This window comes from Hemicordylus capensis, chromosome 1 (genome assembly GCF_027244095.1).
Source record: "Hemicordylus capensis ecotype Gifberg chromosome 1, rHemCap1.1.pri, whole genome shotgun sequence".
Taxonomy (NCBI): domain Eukaryota; kingdom Metazoa; phylum Chordata; class Lepidosauria; order Squamata; family Cordylidae; genus Hemicordylus; species Hemicordylus capensis.
Genome location: NC_069657.1, coordinates 226,030,306 through 226,043,414, shown reverse-complemented (window position 1 = coordinate 226,043,414; position 13,109 = coordinate 226,030,306).

Genomic DNA, 13,109 nt, shown 5'->3' with positions numbered 1-13,109 from the left:
CCATAGTACTTATAATTGGAAGACTTCTCTTGGCTATGTGCTTTGAGTCCCTTTTGTGGTCCTGCTGTTTTCTGGCTTGCAGCAGAGATGTCTTCTTGCAGCTTGCCTGGGGTCTGTAGCAGGAGTCCGCTGGAGAGGCTGCTGGAGGTGAGCCAGGAGGGTATCTAGGACTTGTCTCTCATCCATCATCTGCACTGCTTCACGGACAGTTTTCCCTTTCTGCAGCTTCTTGCTGTCCCACAGATATCAGAAATGCTCATCAGAGAGTTCTGACGATAAAGGTGCTCCACCCTCTGGCAGTTTCTTTTTCGGTATTGGTCTGGTGCTCGGCTTTGGCTTAGCGGCCAGCAGCTTGGGCAAAACGACCTGTTCCTTGGAAGGCTTGCCTAGAACCCGACGTGGCTCCCTCTTGTCTCTCCTATTAGCCCCTAGATCAGACTCAGAGGGTGGAGGCTGCACCAGTTCGGGGAGGGCTACTGGCTGCGACTGCTCCCTGAGCTCAGCAGATGCTGGCACAAGAGGTTTGACCTAGAGCGGCAAGCACGGGGATGTTCTCTGGGCGGGTGGATCTTGGGAACTTGATGATGCTTGAAAGCTTGGGCTTTGGATGGCCTCCCGACTCTCTGGCCAACCTTGACTAGTCTGAGGAATAGGCTTCTTGCTCTCCACACCCTTCTTCTTTAGGAGCTCCTTTAGGATAGGATTCATCCTCAGGCTGACTAATCACCTAACTTTGGTGGGCACTTTTCAGGTTTCCACACTCAGGAAAAGCTCTTTTGCAATACTGCTCTCTCCTCCTTAGCTTTGGGGAAAGCCTCCAGGCCTCTCAAAACAAGGGTCTTGAGGCTACACCCCTAGTTATGGCATCACCGTGATTTATGGCCTCAAAGGTGATGCCAGCAAACAAGAAACCTCTTGCTCAGCTGACTGAAGACAATGGGATGGCTGTGTGCAGGGGAGGCTTGCCCAAAGTAAACATGGCATTGTTGCAGTGCAGCCAATAGGTGTCTGGCCTATGCAGGCAGGGGAATGGCGGCAGAGAAGAGGCTTCTTGCTCTGCACAACCTTTTCTTTAGGAGCCCTAAAATCCTATTTGTTTGGCCTGGCCTTCCAAGGCTTGTTAAAAAAAATATTTAAAAGTATCTTAATTAGTTTTAAATGGTTTTAATCGTTTTTGGGTTGTTTTAATATCGTTTTTAGCATTGTGTTTGAATTGTGGGGTTTATGTCTTTTTAAAAAGTTGTTGTCCACCGCCCAGAGCCTCTGGATGGGGCGGTTTATAAATGTGTGTGTGTGTGTGTGTGTGTGTGTGTGTGTGAGAGAGAGAGAGAGAGAGAGAGAGAGAGAGAACAAGGTGGGGATATGAAACAAAAACCAAAACAAACAAGAAATGGGAATGGAGGATGAAGGGATAAAGATAATTATCAGTCTGGAAGAAATTACACAAATCTAAATACACCTGCCAGATCTTGGTATGAGAGTCTCCTTTGAGCATACAACAGTAAGTTGTGACTTCAGATGTAGCCAGGTCAGAGAGATCTTCCATCCACTCAGTGCGCATTAATCTTTTTGCCACTCGTAGGCAACCAAGGATTTGCCACCCCTCTCTGTCCGACTCTCAACACGAAAAAACTACTTTGTATATAGTATTCCGTGCATCACATGCAGAAATGAAATTCAGCAGAGCCAGCCCAGCGCTTCCTCAACCTCCTCCTCCTCCTCCTGAGTCTCCTTTGCATTGGTCCTCCAGCATGGCTGTTGGCTGGGACTGCCAAAGCAGCAGCAATAGGGAGGGAAAGCTGGAGTCAAACTTTGCGAGGTGGTGGGGCACGGGCTGCTGAGCGGTCTCTCAGCCTTCTACTTCTCCCCACTCGGGGTCTTCTCTCCTCCTATTTCTCCTTCTTGCAAAGGGAGTAGCGCACTGCAGATTAAGCAGCAACAGCTACGATCTCCGGCAGCATGAGGCAAACAGACAGTCCCTTCAGGAAGCAGCAGTAGCAGCAGGCAGCACAGCACCACTGCCGCCCTGCTCTAGCGCTGGGAGCTTGTGCTTGGCCCCATCCAGGACTTCAAGCTCTTTCCCTGTCTCCTTTGGCCCCTCCCCAGCAGCCACCCCTCATGCTAGCACAACCGAGAGATATCACTGGGACTCGGGAGGAGGAGCCTCCTTGCCAGGCTTCCGGGTTTGCCTCCCTCCCTCCCACGCACCTCCTGTCTTTTGCACCCCATCCCCGGACCTCGACGCTGCCTGCCTTGCAGTGGCAACACAAGATCCTTATTGTCGTAGAGTCGGGCTGATTTGCCGCCCCTCTGATTTGCCGCCATTGGCAAGTGCCTACTTTGCCTATCCATTCATCCACCCCTGCATCTACTGATAAACTGAAGGGTTGACATACTGCAAAAGGAGAGACATGATCTGCTACCACAAGAGAAGTTTCACAAGAGAAATGAATAAGAGAAGCTTATTAGATGACGAAGAAGGATTAGTTATAGATGATGATGATGATGAATTCTATTTCTATACCACCCTTCCGGAAATGGCTGAGGGCTGTTTACACAGAGAACTAATAAATAAATAGGTTGTTACAAAATCTAAAATCAGAATTCAAAACTAGGTTGATGCAAGCAATCACTTCTTGCCAGAAGGGAGCTTTATATTGCAACACCACATCATATGAATTAGAGAACCTTTAGCAACATCACAGCATCAATATAAGGGAGAAGCAGTGATATGTTTATGAAATAAATATTACGGTATCCAATAGGTGGAGAATATCTGCTGCATGAGCTTCAATTTAAGAATTAGTGATCATTCATACGACCAGCCCAACAGGGACAGGACAGGGCTACACCAGGTAGGGTGGGTTGTGCGCAGTGCCAGGATCACACTTGATCCCAGCACTCCACCCCCCAGATAGATCTGCTTTCATTCCCAGGCTAAAAGTGAAGTCATAGGAGGCATATGCATTTCCTATCTCATGCCCAGGCCGTGGGGTGCTTTGGCTGCCACAGCCACCATTTACATAGAACTGGGGGGAGGGGGGGAGTGGCCCCACAGTGAGAATTTCCCAAATGCACCATGCTACTCACACAGTGCATTGTGGGACTCTAGGAGGTCCAGCTCCCTTCCCCCTGCTCATGATGACCATATCATTGGCCACTTTGCCATCATCTGGGCATGCAAGTGGCAGAGCCCTGAGGAGCCACCATTCATGTGGGGAAGGCCAGGTGGGCTCCTGCCTTCTCCCCAGCACTAGCTGACTTGGTCGTGTGAACGATCTTCTAGTGTAGAGGACAGGGGCGTAACAAGGCTGGAGTGGGCCCAGAGACAAAATTGTAAAATGGACCCCTCGCTGATACACACACTTCACAATATATAGTCATGTGACTTGCCTCTGGTGGTCCCTCGAGGCGTGGAGGCCCCCAGACAGCCGCCTCCTCTTGCCTAATAGTAGTTAAGCTCCTGTAGAGGACTTTTTGCTTCCTGGACATTGGTCCATTCAACTGGAAGGATCTGGGTTTCCAACTCATGTTGCTCAGCACATAGGAGCGATAAGTCAGACTTATCATGTGACTTATCCGCAGTATATGGATATGTTTGGTTTCGGCAGATCAGCAATGCAAATGATATCTTCCAATACTTTAGGTACCTCAGAAGCACTTAGAGCAGAGTGCTCAAATCTGGAAGTTTTAGTGTGTTTCAGCTGCAGGTATTGCTACTGAGCTGTCAGGGGCAGATCATCCTGTATGCACAAAAGGCAGGAAATTTTGATTGGTGTCTAATATCTGGTCAGGAGTTAGAAGATGATTTCTGACCCCATTATTCTCCATAAACATAATACCAGATATTTTGACTGCAGGATTATATCAGAGAGTCATTTTGTCATGTAAGGATCAGAGTCATTATGTCAGCACAGAGCATAAACACGCTTCTCTCAAAGTCTTGATGGTAGGAGAACAGGTAGCTCCAGTCTGTTAAAATCTGGAGCCCAACACAGGTCTGATTGATAAAGGCTAAACAAACAAACCTCAAGAGTGGACCATGTTGAAGGGTTGGGAAGATCATATTTTAATTTAAAGATCCAACTAAGCCAATTTGTTCTATGATGTTGTGAAATAGCTGAGAAATTAAGATCCCCTTCTAGCATTGGTAACTGTAAGCTATGAAGGGAAAAACTGAGATCGTATGTATGTATGTATTTAGTAAATTTGTATTCTACCCACTACCAAAGTCTCTAGGCGGTTTACTGCATAAAACAAACCAAGAATAAAACAAACCAAGAATTTAACTGTTAAAACATAAAACCAGATTCAAATATCCATACAATCATTATGCCATATAAAGTGGCAGAAAAGCTTGAGAAAGTGTCTGAAGGGTTTTCGGGGAATGAATAAGAGGAGACCCCTTAATACATAAATCAAACGGGGAAGAAGATTCATTTTAATTATGTTTATTGTACTCCAAATGCTGTTAGCTAAGGAGATCCATGTATCCACATCAAGTTTCATTTGAGTGAAATTTTATTTTGTTTACAAAAACATAAAACAAAATAAAACAGACATTTTAAAAACAATTTAAAACCACAAGTCAGGTTAAAAGGCTTTGGTGAAAAATGTTTCTTGAAAGGTTTCTTTAACGTTGTCAGAGATGGGGAGGCTCTTATTTCAGCAGAGAGCACATTCCAGAGTCTCGAGGCAACCACAGAGAAGGCCCGTCCCTGGGTAGCCACCACTTGTGCTAGTGGCAACCGCAGATGAACCTCTTCAGATGATTTCAGTGGGTGATAGGGCTCATGATGAAGACGCCTAAAATGAGATGAAGATTCCTATTAATTAACAAGCAACTATTGCAGGTGACAATAATTCTGAAGTATTTAATATCTGTTTGGCAAATTTTTAAATTCCAATTTTGAAATAAGGAGAGAGGAGAACACGTTCTCAGATGCTTCAGTTCAGACTTGGGCCAGTTAATGCAGTAGCCAGAGAGCTGACCACATTTCTGAATTAGGAGGGAAAGCAGGCATAGAAGAAACAGGACCCTTTAAAAGAGGGAGTATCATCAGCATAGAGGGCTATGTTATGCTCTAATTATTATGAATCATTATGCCTTTGATGGTGAGATGTTGTCTGACTGTACAAGCCAGAAGACCTAATGCTAAATTAAAAAGGAGATAAAAGGCAACCTTGTCTGGTGGCTCACGAAAGCCTGAAGGGCAATAACAAAACTCCGCTGGAAAACTTTTGAGACTGAGGCACAGAGTATCAAATGCCTATCCAGTGAATGAATTCAGGAGGAAAGCCAAATTTGAATAGAACATAATTCAAAAAAGACCAAGAAACTTTATCAAAGGCTTTCTTTGCAATGGCGCTTTCCAGATTAAACCCTACAACAGTGTCACTACCGATCTGCTAAGTGTGCTTTCATACTTCCTATGTTGTGATACCACAGTCTCCGCACTGACATCAGGGTGCCGTTCACATTTCTGATGCCTTCCTTCGGATTTTATCTTTGCGTTATAGTGCTACAACATTGCAAGTCCATTGCAGAAAAAGAGCTGCATTTTCCCATTGTAGGAGTTTGAGATTCTGGGGATCATTTCCAATACGGTCCTGACAAGCTCAAGCATTTTACCCCTGTTGTAGCATGTAATCTGGAAAGCGCCAAGAAGAGAGAGACAGCAGCAGGAATAGATTTGTCCTGGGATAGTGAGATCATTCAGTAAACTGACTGCGCCTTGTTGGCCATGAGGGGGCTGGGATATTGTTTGCGCCTTGTTAACCATGAATGAAATCCACTTGATTGGGATGTACTATTGAAGATAAAATGGACTGCAGTCTATTGGCCAGAACGGAAGCCAGGATTTGCATGTCAACATTGATGAAAGACATAGGTCTGTAGTTACAATATTTCCTAACAGGGCAAGGGGGGAGCAGTAGGCTAGTAATAATACGTGAACAGTTAGTAGCCCCTTTCACATGTATTACATTAAAAACCATGTATTTTATGAAACAAAGGGTGTTATAATGAAGAACATATAAACACACACGTGCACACAGCATAAACCCAACTTGTAATCACAGATTACTGAGTCTGTTATAGGCTGGTAATTAGGCACTAATTTACCTGTAGCTGAAGCAGGATGGGTTCTTAGGTGGAGGCAGATGCAGGCCTTCCATCTGTCCGGTCACACCATCCTTCTAGATGTAGGTAAGGAAGCAGGATGCGAGCTACAGGGATGGAGGTCACATTTGGAGACTGCTCAGCTCCTTTAATAGTTCTGTCTCAATCCCCAGTTTCCCCCTCTTCCTCTCAGACTTCTGTGGCTCCTCCTCTGGGACAAAAAGCATTATCCTGCTTCCTTTTACAGGTACAATGTTTGGTAAGCTTGTGAAATGATGGGGGGGGGGTTTGGTGAGATTCTGCCATATGCTTGCACTTCATCCGTAGACCTCTTTGCATGTTTGAAGTTCCTCAATTTCTGAAGTTCATTTGGAAATTTCACACAGTGGTAGAAGCTTCTTTGGGTCGAGAAAGTCGTCTTTGTCTGTATTCTTTAAGCTAGTATGGCAGCTGAAATATCCATATTCTTCTCACCGGATCGAGCTGCCCTTTCACGTTTCACTGTATCAACTGCAGTGAAATATATTTTCGTAAAAGTTTGATAATCTGTAGGACAGTTCTCATTCACAGCACGGTCAGCATTGCTTTCATACATGTTTTGTACGTGGAAGCCAGACTTACATATCCTCTTTGCCATTGGTCTTATTTCATTTGAATGATTTGGTTGGTGTTCTATAGTGTGCAGTCCTGCTTCTTTGCTTTGAAAATCATCTTTTTGAGTGGCATCATTTTGTAGTGATGCAATTTCTTGTGAAACTGCCAGGATGACATCAAGGGCATGGGAAACAGAAATATCTATTGAAAACAACTCCAGAATAGCATTAGCTGGTTGTATCAATTTTGACATTTGTGTGTGGGGCGGGCGGGCGGGGGGAGGGTGTCAAGAAGTGTACCAGAAAATGGGTGGGTAATTTTTTAGAAGTAGTCCTTTGGCTTCAGTGCTGATGGTTGCATCACATTCAGGGTCATTATCAATGAATTTGAAAAGTTGTACTAGTAGCTATTCACTCCTAGGTCTCCATCACAGTTTTTAGAAAGCATGTTAAATCGTGGCTTTTTACCCAGGCTTTTATTTGATTGTTTCTGCTGCTGCTCCTTTTGCTCTGTATTGCTTTCATGCTTTCATTTTAAATTTTTAATCAGATTTATTTCATATTTTTAGCTTAAGATTTTAATGGTGTCCTTTTTATAATCTTGTTTTTAAATTTTGCTGTAAACTGCCTTGGGATTGTTTTAATGAAAGGCTGTATATAAATTTAACAATAAATAAAATAAAATAGTTCCTTGTAACTTCAGGCAATAGCTTCTATAGATGCGAAATGCCTTATCCAACATTCTTCCAAGAGATATTTCAGTTTAATGTCATTGTATTTCACTGAAATGGCTGGCTTATGAATGAAATTGTCAGAGGGAGGGCAGAGCAAGCCACAGACAAGGTGGTGTGTTAGCTCAATCGCTCTCTCCATCTCAGCCCTTCTTTCAGACCTAGCCTTGAAAGTTTGGCAGCTACATTTGTTAATTTGAAGTGATATTGGGGGGAAAATGTCCAAGAAAGAGTTGAAGCGGAAAGGGAAAGGAATTAGAGCCTTCCTGGATGAGTTGAAGCCAGCTGGTATGTTCCCCCCCGCCCCCCATGGATGTGTGGATGACGAAGAGATCCAGGAAGAAGCTCAACTGGAGTTACAAAAACAATAAGAAAAGCCTTTGGATACCTCCGGACGAACCTTGGAATTACAATTAATTGAACATTTGATAATGCAGCTTAATAAAGAACTAGAAGTGGAATGGTGTAACTCATTTACAACGGTCCGTCAAGATTTGGCAAGTATAACTGATCAAATTAATAAGCAATGTAAGGACCTTTCACTGCAAATCTCTGATATTGGACAAACAGGTAGTAATGCCTTTGATCTGGCGATTAAGAATGCCCTAGAATTATCTGCTACTCAGAAAAAAGTGGAGGAAGTAAGAGAGACTATGGCGACTATCCAAGATCGCGATAGAAGAAATAATTTAAAAATTGGGGGCATTAGTGCGATGTTGCCAAATGTGGATTTAATGAGCTTATTTATGTTATCACTAAAATGAACGAGTTGCCTTCAGACTTGCAAACTGTAGAAAGAGATCTGGAACGAGTTGATAGGATATTATATAAGATTTCAACACAGAAACCGAGAGACGTCCTGGTGAGATTAGTTAATTTTGGCTTGAAGGACAGAGTGCTTTATAAAGAGCGTCAAAAAGAGGTAATCTGGAATAATGAGAAAGTACTATTTTTTCAAGATATTAATACAGCAACATTGCAGTGGCGTGAAGAATTTGAGCCTTTAACTGAGATTCTCTTTTCAAAAGGGATTTGATACCAATGGGGGTTTCCCTTTAAAATAATTATCTTCAAACCTGAAGGGAAGCAAGTTATTACGTCTCTGGAAGAAATGCAAAAAGAAGTAGCTGGGCTAAAACGTCTCACAGAGAACTATGCAACTTAGCCTTGAGTTAACTGGGAAACAGAAGAATTTGTTTAAGATATGCATCTCTGCCAAGATTTTTTTTAAAAAAAACTCTCTCCTTTGAAACTAGGCCATTTGACCTTAGAACTGTGAAATATGGAACCTACGAGAAGCAGCTGGAAGATTTGATAAATTACTATAGTACGTGAATTTTAAAAGAGAAATGAGGAAGAAGGGAGGAGAATGCTAAGGTGGTTAGCTGGGCCGGGTGAATATAAGTAATTCCTTAAATAATCATTTGGTTATAAGGAATATTGGGCTGGAATGGAGAGAGGGTGAGCTGATGCTCCTCCCCCCCCCCCACAAAAAGTTAGAGAATTTAACTTCTCTGCAACAATGTTTGCTTTTGGTCTGAGTGCACCAGGGAGGGAAGGGAGGGGGGAAAGGGGTGACAGGGAGAGGAGGCAGTTGGAGGGGAGGGTTTTCAGGGAAGGGGGAAGCATATTTTAAAAAGGAACAGTTAAATACATTATGTTGCATTCTATAGATGGATATACTAAGATAGAAATGGGTGATTTGAGAGGATTGGAACTATCTGGAATTTGGAAATTAAATCATTTCTAGCTGACACCACACAGAGCATCTGTGCGCTAGTTGGGCCCAGCCCTCCCCGCCCCTGATGCTGTCATGGCTAGCTTTCTGGCTGGCCAGCCAGCCGACTGGCTGTTCCCCTCTCTGCCTGCTTCTGGTCCCCCTCCACTTTCTCCCCCCTCCTCCTGGCGGCCAGGCTAGGGCCCGCCGCTACCTCCTCCTGACCTCAGCAGCCGGGCCAGGCAAGGCGGGGCTAGCTGTTCGGCTGCTGCCTCCTCCTCCTGGCGGCCTTGGGCCACCAGCCACCCTCCTCTTCAGGCTGGCGGGGCTTTGCCCACCGGTGGTCCTCCTCCCCACAGGCCACCCTCCTCTTCAGGCTGGCGGAGCTTTGCCCACTGGTGTTCCTCCTCCCCACCGGCCACCCTCCTCTTCGGGCTGGAACGTTCCACCAGGCATCCCTATGCATCCCCATGCATTCGGGCTTAGAGAAATAATTATATAGCTTGTCAGCAAGAACTAAGAATTAAAAATGAGTGATTACTGTATATTTTTTTCCTTGAACGTGAGAGGTTTGGGGGGTGCAATTAAAAGGGCCAGCATATCTAAACATATTAAATCCTTTAACCCAGTTGTGGTCTTTTTACAAGAGACTTATAAGATAGATGACATTGCTGATACATATTTTGGGAAACAGTTTTTTGCTCAAGGGCCAAACAAAGCAAGAGGGGTTGGTATTTGATTTAAAGCTGACATTGATCTTGTTATTGAAATTTTTTTGAAAGATAAGGATGGAAGATTTGTTTTTATTAAGGAGAAGTTGCACAATAAGGATATTACTCTATTTATGCTACAAATCAGAGACATATTGATTTCCTTCAGAAAACAATGAGGAAAATGAAAAGGTTTGCTGGTGCTAATATAGTGTTGCGTCCGGGAGGACTTTAATATTGATGCCACTAAGTCATCTAACGAGAATAAATCAAGATCTTTACACTATAAGAAACAAGCCTCACTATCGTTGAACTTTCAAAGATTGATGCATAAATATGAGCTTATAGATTCTTGGCAAATGCTTAATCCCTCTGCAAAAGTTTGACCTTTTTTCCAGGAATACACCAATCTTATTCTAGGTTGGGTTATATATGGGCATCTAATACTTCGTTAACTCAATTTCATTTCATAAAATTTCATAAGGGAGAAATTGGACCCATTCTTGTTTCGGATCATGTGCCAGTGATCTTTAAATTCCATTTATTTTTTTATTTGATAAATTTCTATACCTTCCAAAACGCAAGTTCTCTGGGCGGTTTACAAACAATAAAAGCAGCCAATAAAAGATTAAAATATTTCAAAAATTAAAACTAAAAATTTAAAAAATATTAAAACATAATTAAACCACAATTAAAACACAATTAAAGCAGTATCTAATAAGAGGAGAAAATTTTATTCTCTCCGGTTTGGAGTTTTAAACCTAGATTACTTGTGGACTGGGTGGCAAAGCAACAATTGGCCCAAACATTAAGAATTTTTTTTTAAATGAAAATGATAAGGAGCAAACATCATTAGTAATGAAATGGGATGTGATGAAAGCTGTTATTAGAGGGGAGTGAATTAATCAGATGAGCAGGATTAAAAAAGAATCAACACAAATGAGTGATAAACTAGAGTTGGAGATTAAACACTTATTGGCAATATTTCATAGAACAGGGTATGGTAATATCTTTCAGCAAATAGGGAAGAAAAGGAAGGAGCTTGTGGTTTTGGAAACAACAAAAATTTCTACTTAACCCATTTATATAAAACAAAGTTATTATGAATATGGTAATAAAAATACAAGATCGTTAGCCAAGATAGTTATTAACAAGATCGTTATTAAAGAAAGTTAAGGAGTTAAGGAAAAGTAATAAAGGATGATAAAGGTCGAACCATCACTAACACTAAAGATATCCGTGATCAGTTTGTTAAATTCTTTGAACAATTATATAATTCTCATAACCCAACACAAGGGAAAATTCTTAACTACTTAGATAAGATTACTACCCCACAACTAACTCCAGAGGATATTAAGATTTTGGATGCACTATTTACTGAGGCAGAAGTGCCTGAGGTTTTTAAAACCATTCAGAATCACAAATCTCCAGGACTGGATGGTTTGATAGGGGAATTTTTTAGCCAATTTAAAGAAATTATTATACCAGAGTTTGTAATTTTAATTAATGCTCTACGTCAGGAAGCATGTTTCCCAGCCTCGTGGTATGACTCAAAAAATAACATTAATTCCTCAAATAGGTAGAGATTTACAGGAAGTCAGCTCTTATAGACCAATTTTGCTACTTAATGTTGATTATAAATTATATACTAAATTATTGGCAAATTGACTTAAATTAATTAGTTATAAAATTGTTCATATAGATCAATCTGGATTCATTCCTAGGAGAAATCTATTTAATCCTATAAGAAAGATATTTCTCCACTAACACCTTTATTAACATATCTGGATAGTGGGGAAGATAAATATGGATTGGCTTATTTGAAGATGTTGAAGGGAAAGAATTTCTATAGAATAAGAGACGTCCATAGAAATAAGAGGTTATTCAAGAAGGTTGAGATTGAACAACAAACAGGATGTCAAATACCATGGCTAGTATGGTTTCAAATTAGATCTATATTGATGGATAGTAGCATTGATAGTTCAGCTACCCGATTTTAATACAAATAGAGATTGGAGATCCCCCAATAAGTTTGAGGAATGGACAGAGAAGCAAGATGGCATTCTTCTGGGAAGTACCTGGCAATTTGGCTGCCAGGGCTTTCTGCTCCCGTTTGGTCTAATTATCTTTCATCGGCTACATAAAGATCAGAATGCGTGCAGGGCGCATTTCCCCCCCGGGGGTGATCCGTGGAGATTCCAGGCTTGAAAAAGCCTGGAAGACCCTGGATGAACCCTCAGCAGAGACCTTTCTGCATTAAGCATCAGGCTGAACGGAGACAGGCTTAACAACATGCCTTCTGAAGAACGGCTTTTTTCTTGCCTATCAAATCTCTGAGATGACCATGGCTTTTGAGCTTGCAAGATCTTTGGCCATTCTTTTTACTTCTTCTTGCCTCCCCTTTTTTTGTCTTTATTACTTTTGAGCCTCCTACTGACTTTTCCAGAGGGAATTATGTAAACGGCATTAAGAAGAGGGCTGGCTGGGTGAGGAATGAAGTCTTACATGACCAGTGTGTGATTCTACTGCTTAATTTTTTGCAGAACCCAGCCTCTTATTTCAATCAGTTTTTAGTTTTACCTTGAAGAATTCCTGCGAGTGGTTTTGCAAAGCGTTTGATGCTCTAGTTACTAATTACTCTCGTTTTGAACTCTAATCTCCCTGCTAACTTGGCAAAGAGGCACCTTTTACCATGGTGATTCTCTTTATTTAGCAGGGGGAGAGTAACTGGCCCTATCCAAACCCCAGCACGGTACTTGCAGTGACTATTGCTGGTGTGTGTCTTATGTTTCTTTTGGGAATGTGAGCCCTTTGGGGATAGGGAGCTATCTTATTTGTTTGCATTTTCTCTTTGTAAACCGCCCTGAGCCATTTTTGGAAGGGCGGTGTAGAAATCAAATTAATCATCATCATTGTCGTCATCGTCATCATCATCATCATCATCATCATCATCATCACAGCACTGGAATTCTGGCACTGATAAAAGTGTTTTATGGCTGGTAATTAAGTTCTTTGCTCTTTGTGTGGGACTCTCTGTTTCAAACGTTTAGAAGCGTTATTGAAGTTAGGATGGAATAGATAAATGAATGAGGGTTTTTTAGTTTTTAACGGTTTGAATACAGTATGTATATGGAAGTTTGAATACAGAAGCTCTCTTGTGGTACAATTATGTTTATGTCTCTTGCTTGCTGCCTGGAACTTTTAGCAACATTATTGAAGTTGGGACTGTAGAGACAA